This window comes from Pinus tabuliformis, chromosome 2_2 (assembly GCF_031772625.1).
Source record: "Pinus tabuliformis cultivar Carrire ecotype Pingquan chromosome 2_2, CPIR1, whole genome shotgun sequence".
Taxonomy (NCBI): Eukaryota; Viridiplantae; Streptophyta; class Pinopsida; order Pinales; family Pinaceae; genus Pinus; species Pinus tabuliformis.
The window spans coordinates 891364809-891372635 of record NC_142300.1 but is presented as its reverse complement, the minus strand read 5'-3'; the positions used below and the strand labels follow the sequence as shown (position 1 = coordinate 891372635).

The 7827-nt window shown below is 34.8% G+C and overlaps 1 pseudogene; it reads right to left on the bottom strand.

Moving 5' to 3' along the window:
* Positions 1-5138: 5138 nt before the first annotated feature.
* On the bottom strand, positions 5139-7132 carry LOC149195896 (subtilisin-like protease SBT1.7 pseudogene; annotated as a pseudogene).
* Positions 7133-7827: the final 695 nt, after the last annotated feature.

Sequence of the window (7827 nt, the reverse complement as noted above, 5' to 3'; positions counted from 1 at the left end):
TATTACATCAATCGTATTTCCATATCGCCCCCCAAAAAAATATGGTTTTCAATATGCGCCCCCATAACTTACAATCTTTACTGGATTCATGTATTCTTATTATACACAGGGATTTTTTCAAAGCCAAAACACTCTCATGCTTAGCAAAGGAAGGAAAATTTTATAGACTGACCCACCTTCTCAAAGCCCTAAGCTCTTGTTCAAATAAAGGCCTTTTTGTTTTAAATTATATTTTAATAAAAATTATCAAAAAATCATTTATAAAGATCTCCCATCCTTTTCTTTATCGCCATTTTCAATATACTAAAAATAAATTTAAAACACCCATATCTCTTTTAATATCTCTTAACATTTAACAGGAAAAATTCCAATAACTAATTTTTTAATATCTCCAATAAGTATTGTTTAAATATATTTCTCAACCTAATTTAAAATCCTTTTCAAATGATTTTTTGTTAAAACATTAAATTAAGTCTCTTCTCTGTAAAAAAGGATTTGATGTCTCAACCACTGAATTCTCTCAAGCTTGATTTCTCAAGATTTGATAGGCTAACACATATTGCTATGTATATGGGTCATGTTAGTGCAATGACCACATTATTGAAACGAATGTGAACTTCGAGAGGTGTAAAACGACTCCCCTATGACTCTCTGGCATTATAACACAAGGACTATAACTTCTAGGGTGTGATACAATCATTTCCCCCTCACAAAAGTTTCTTCTTTTCACACGGACTATATCTACAGATTCTCGGAGACCTTAGCTCTTGCTTGACTCTTTGAAACCTCTCTTTGATATTTCTCCTTTACAAAGATCTTTATCTTTGGCTCTCTTCTCTTGATATGGTGACAACTTTGTAAGTTCTCACCTCCTTTTGGCTTCTTGGATCCTGAAACTCAACCTTAGCTCTAATATTTATCCTTTGCAAAGATATCTCTCCTCGTCTCTTTCAAACCTCGCTCTAATACCAATCTGATGGAAAGGAAGAGGAGGAAAGCACTAAAATACACACAAAAATGTGAGTTTCTTCTCAATTAATCTATTAAACATTAACTTGATTCATATGCTACTTGTCTCTCTTCTTGCTTCTCATTACAATGACCCAAACACATGTATATACACACCAAACTTACTAAATATGAAATCATGCAAACTCTAACTAGAATTTTCAGTAGGAAAAAATCACTTTCAATAATAAAAGTAGTTACAAATATCATAGGTCTATATCTGTAGTCTAACAGTTGAGAGTATGCTAGGAAAGAAAACTATAACTAGACTTGAATCTTCTTCGACTAACTACTTCATGTAAACTCACACTTGACTTCGATCTTTCTTGATCTGCATGCGGGAGTAATTACTATTTCTAACTTGATGTTCACTAAAAATAATTACAAACTTGTGTATATTGTAAGCTTTGTTGTAGATAAGGCTTCTGCCTTTGGAGCTTATGGTTCAATTATTTGATCATCCACTCTCTATGTGGTTTAGAGCCCGATCGCTTTGATATGGGTGGACAAATCATTAAAATTTCAAGGTTATGATGGTCTAGTCAATTAGATAGCATTTCATCCCCTACAGGTCAAACATCATGATTTCACGTCGATTAGATATTGTTTCAGCCACTCAAGCTCAAGCATTACGATCTGGTGTGTAACACAAGAAAATTATTATGAATAAATATATATTATGTGATGCTTATTGAAGAAAACCATATTATGATGTCATGTCGTTCATTCATTTCATCTACAATTTTAATTTTATGCATTATGTTGGAAATCTATTTTATCCACTTGAGCGCGTTATACATAATTTCTTTACACAATCTAGATAGCAGTTGACCACTTTGTGTAGGTACATTTTTGGAAGGGATTGGATGGTAGTTTTCCAAATCTAGCACTATTGAACAAGAAGTTGTATTATAAAGGCTTTTTTATAAAGAGATTATGTGTTAATCATATTTCTAAATTTATCCATATTATACTTAGGAACAATCAAAGGAAAAATATGAAATGAATGTCCCTATAGATGGTCATCTATCTTATTAGAGTGGATGGGTTTTTAGCCGCTATAATAATGAGGTCAAAATTCAAAATAACTATATAGTGAAGCATAAAGAATCAATAGGAGGCATTGCACACCATCCCTTCCACAATGATGAATTAGGTGTAATAAATGATGGAAAAAGTATGGAGGTACAAGTTGAATGTAACTATGATTTCAAGCGACAAATATAAAAATGCTCCAAAGTGGCTAGCTTTAAAATATTGCAAAACAAGGTAGTGCATGGACATGGAGGTAGATGCCTAGTAACATTCTAATAATATTTACACGTGGTTCAAAATACATTGTACAAAGGTGCAGAAATAAAAGTAAAAAGAAAAAAATGTCATGGATAATAATCCTCGATATAGGTGCCCACAAACAAGGTTGTGATCTAGGTAGCCATGTATAAGTGAGGAATAAGCACAAATGTATTTTACTATAGAGAATAAAAGTAAATTAACATAAATGTGAGTGAATTTCCACAATGTAGCGAGTGGACAAATTCTATAAGATGACAAACCAATGGAAATTAATCATAATCTTATGAAAATAGTGTGGTGAACCAACAAAGTGTTGTAACGATTCATGAAAGAAAAAGAATGGTACCTAATATTAACAACAATTAATAACGTCAATTAGAAACTTGTGTTGCAATGGTAAACAAAATGTTCCGAAAAAAAAATCAAATACCACAACCGTCATAAAAAAAGATGATAAATGTAGATTTATTTATGGAAAATTAATCAAGGTGAATGATGAGGATGGATCATATGTATAGTGGATGAAACACATTGATAGTAAATACTTAAAAAATTCACACATTTTTCCAAGACTAAGCATCTAGGAAACCACAAACAATCTTTGAAGAATAGACATTGTGCACATAGTCACTCAAAACAATTCGTATGTTCTTCACCAAAGAACACAATTACATCAAGTATATAAAGTGCTTATGAGATCCAACAATTTCGAAACTAAGAAATTGCTTGTTGAGAAAATATCTCAATTTCCCAACCATCTGACAAACCAAACCTACCTATTTACTAATGTAAGCATTATTTTCAATTTCCCCCCTTAACGCTTACATTATTACATAAATCACATATTACAATATAGAGAACACATATTACAACAACAAATTTGATCTTTGCCTCACTCATCTTCAACAGCACTCACATCGACCTTGGAATCTTGCAAACACCGCTCTTTCTTCACCACCACATCTTCAAGTTATCACTTGACCTCCATTTAAAACATATATGCCTTTGACTATCGTTGACGAACTTTGCAAGATCAACAATATTGACATCTCGGCTTGTCGGGACTTCCATGATAAAAGCATTCAAGTAATGAACCATCCTATGCACCATCCACCATCTATTGGATATTTCATTTTCATCTATCCATCTATTTTTATGAGGGTGGTATGAATATTGAATGTGTTCAAAAGTTGATTAAATAACTTGACGTGTCTCACACACATGGATCATAAAAACAACCTATAACTAATGCTCTTGAAGCCTGAAACATAGTAATACCAATCAACATATAATAAACTCACACAATTAAATTATCAGTATGTTCTCTTGACACCAAAAGACACGTCGAGAACCACTTCACTATATTTGTCTGTTCATTAATTAGTTATACACTTTTTACAAATAAACTAAAACAACTCCAAACCCTCTCAACACACTATAAGTCTCAATATTGCTAGAATATTTCTAAAGAACCTGAATAATTAGGGAAATTTCCATAGCCCAAGATCGAGAGGTAATACCAATCTTTCCAAGCTCTTATAATTCTCAAATATTGCTAAAATATTTCTAAACAACTGGAATAATTAGAAAAAAATCCTTAGCGCATGATCTTCTAGAGGCTAAGCCAATTCTTCCAAGCTCCTTTCCTAGACTCCACACATCACCCGATATGAGAAAAATTATGTGTGGCCAAATACTGTAGCACAACTCCAACAATTTACTTTCTGTTGCATAGATCCACACCTCTTCTAAGCACAACCATCAGCTTCAAACCACACACATACCATCGATGCCATGATTCGCTGGGCACTTGAAGTAAATGGGTCTTACCATGGACGCCATGATCCATGCTCATACCTTCCCCGTGACACTTGAAGTAAATGTGGGTCATACATATAGATACTAAGTTCATTTAAATCTGATAATAGTCTTTTGATTAAAATTATTGACAAATTTGAATGTTCCTGGATTTGAGACATTTGTGGTTTATATCTTTTGACTTAGTTATCGGAGAATCCATAGTAAACACCATTTTCCATCAACGTTTCAAATCCCATCCGGGATCCATCATCAGGACTTCTTGAATGTTGATAGTAAAAGAGCTTGATTTAGGTATTTAAATAGTTTATGAGGGTGGATTTTAAGGAAGAGATTAATGTCGACTTGTTTTAATAATATTAATTGCAGATTTTTGAATAATCTTTTGATTAATTACAGATGACTTAATTTATTAATTTAAATTATTATTATAATCCTTAATTTTAATAATTAACATTAATAACTAAGGTAGTAATATTTAGTAATTATTATAGTAATAATTCATATAAACATTTAATATTTACTAAATGTTAATATAATATTATTAATATAAATTAGTATGTGAAATATTTATTTTTATATATTAATATTTAATGAATAGTAATATTAGTATATTGTATTAATATTAAAATTAAATATATTAATATTCATAATTATTAATTAATTAAAATTAATTAATATTAACAATATCAAAAAAAATTAATAATTAATAATTAATAATTAATTAATATTAATAATAGTTGATGATTAATATTAAAACCTAATAATTAATATTAATAATTAAAACTACGCCATGTTTAATTTTTATTTAACTAATTAATATATTTAATAATAACTTTTAAATTAATACTTAATAATAATAATAATTTATAATAATAATTAATGATAATAGTATGTGAAATATTTATTTATTTTTATATATATTAGTATTTAGTGAATAGTAATATATTGTATTAATATTAAACTTATTCCTATTATTATTATTATTTTAAAATATATTAATATTTTATAATATATTAATATATTATAGGATAATTGAGATCGCCCGGCTTCGGAATTTGCTTTGGACAGGAAACCAGTGTCTTTGTGAGCATACCAATCTCAGAAGATGAATAGTTCAAGCTGCAAAGGTAGTCAACGTAATCTTCAGTAGCAATATCGTACACAAGCCCGGGCTCTCGTGCTTTCTCAGGATTTACGTGGCCCACCCCCATGTCGAAAGGAGTAGCAGGGGAGCCTGGTAACGAGGCGTCCGTTATAGGGCTCCCCTTGTTATTGGTAACATAAGCCGTGGTCATGAGAGCAGACTTGACCGCAGCCGGGCTCCAATCTGGATGCGCGGCTTTCAGCAGAGCAGCCAGTCCACTGACATGGGGACAGGACATGGAAGTGCCAGAGTCGAGATTGAATTTTGTTCTTCGTTTATCAGAGGGCAGCCGTGAGGGGCTCATGTTGAGGGGTCAAGCTGGTAGAATGTTGAGCCCCGGGGCGATTAAATCGGGCTTCAGAATGTCTTGGCTTAAGGAATTCGGACCACGGGACGAAAAGGAGCTCAAAATTAGCGCTTCTTCTCTGTGGTAAGTGGTGCCATAGAAAACAATTGTTCCCGATGGGCTAAGGCTTGTGTTGGAATTCACGTAGCGGGCAAAACGTGCGCGTCGGCTATGAGTTCTTCTCCGCCTCCCTCGGGAGTGAGTAGTATCATGCCAATTCCTCCGGCCATGGCCACCACTGGCCCCTTTTCAGTTCTATGTGTGATTCCTCGTTCGCAGACCACGATTTTCCGTGGGACCATCTCGGGTTCCAGAGAGCCATCCAAACAGAAAGCTCCGTACACGAGTGCCATATTGGGTTTGGTTCCGAGAGGCTTTCCTGTGTAGAGAGATGCGCCACGGTAGGCGCGACCGTTTCCCAAGACGACAATCGCGGGAAAACTTCGGTCCACGGAACTTGCCCCCACCGTCATTATCCACGGCGCCTCGTTGGACAACGATGAGGCAATAGGCACCGTATTCCCCGCGGAGCAAGAAACGAAAATCCCCTTGGCCGCCGCACCGAATGCCCCTACTGCCAACGTGTCTGCATAAAATGGAGTGCCGTGCGAGCCTCCTCCAATGGATATAGATAAGACGTCCACTCCATCCGACACCGCTGTGTCCATTGCCGCCATGATGTTGGAGTCGGAGCAACCTTGAGGCCAGCAGACCTTATACACCGCCACTCGTGCTCCGGTCGCCATACCCGTGGCCGTGCCCTTGGCATAACCCAGAACGTCGGCGCCCGGCATTACGTTGCCTGCCGCTGTGGACGCAGTGTGGGTCCCATGCCCATCCGAGTCCCGCGGGGATTTATATTCTACCGTTTCATCTATCTGGCCGGTGTTCGACTCGTATCCTTCGTAGAAGAAGCGGGCGCCGATGAGTTTGTTGTTGCAGTTGGAGGCGTTGAAGGCTTTACCAGCCTCACAATGCCCCTTCCACTTGGAGGGCACTGGCGACTGGGTTTTATGATCCGCAAAGCTGGGGTGCTCAGGCCACACTCCGGTGTCGAGAACGCCTATGATTACATTCGTAGCGTAGCCCGTGGACTCAGACCAGAGGCCTTGCCCTCTTTTCAAGCCCAGGAATTGGGGAGTATACGTTGTGTGGAGCTTCAGAAGTTTGTCTGGATAAGCTCCCATGCAGCTCTCCATGGCTTTGATTGCGGCCACCTGATTGCCGCTGAACTTCGCTGCCAATCCAGTGAGAACAGTATCGTATGTGTACAATATACTCGATTCTACCAATTCTTCGTCATTTAATTGTCCGGCTTTCACAACTGCATCACGAATGAACGATGCATACCAGGTTGCAGGATTCATAGAATCGGGTATTTGAACCTTCGTTGGGTTCATGTGAACTATGTACGTCTGGAGCTCTCCGGCGGCTTCTTTGGGATAAATTGCATTAACGTTGCTCGCTGTTGCGATGATGAAGGCTACGAAGACCAGGATCCTTCCTGTGTCTTCCATTATTTTTTACGCAGTGTTCTTGAATATCCGTGATCAAATCTGGCAAGAAAGTATTTTATTAGTTTCTAACGACGATATACATACCATCAACTGTGGAAGGTTATCCTCCCACAGTTAACAATTTCGATTCGAATTTGGATTCGATTTGTCAAGGAAAATTCTTTAAAGTTAAATTTGAAAAAAAAATTACAGTATGTTGTATATTGAAAAAATTATGAATTTTGCAGGTATTGATATAGACATTTAAATAGTTAAAAAATAATGAAAAAATATCTAGGTTTTTGTGATTCATAATTTATGGGTTTAAATTTTTTTAGGAAAAATTATATTAGAGAAAATTTATTCATTTATTTCAATCAAATCATGGCACTAGATTAAATAGAGAAACCAATGTAAAGACTCTTAATATTTTTTTAAGACTTAAATTCAACAGCTATAACTAGTTTGGAAAAAGATTTTTAGAATGTTAAAATTGAGTTAAGTCAAATTTTAAAAAACTAAATATTTAGTTGAATACTAAGTTAATTTTTTTTATTAAAATATAAATAAATAAGAATAAAATCAAACTAATAATATTTTATTATATATAATCAAATATTTATGTTAAATTATATTAACATTAAATTTATTAATAAGTTATATTTAAATATTAAGCTAATTATTTAGATTAAAAACTAAATAAAAAGGGCAAAAGA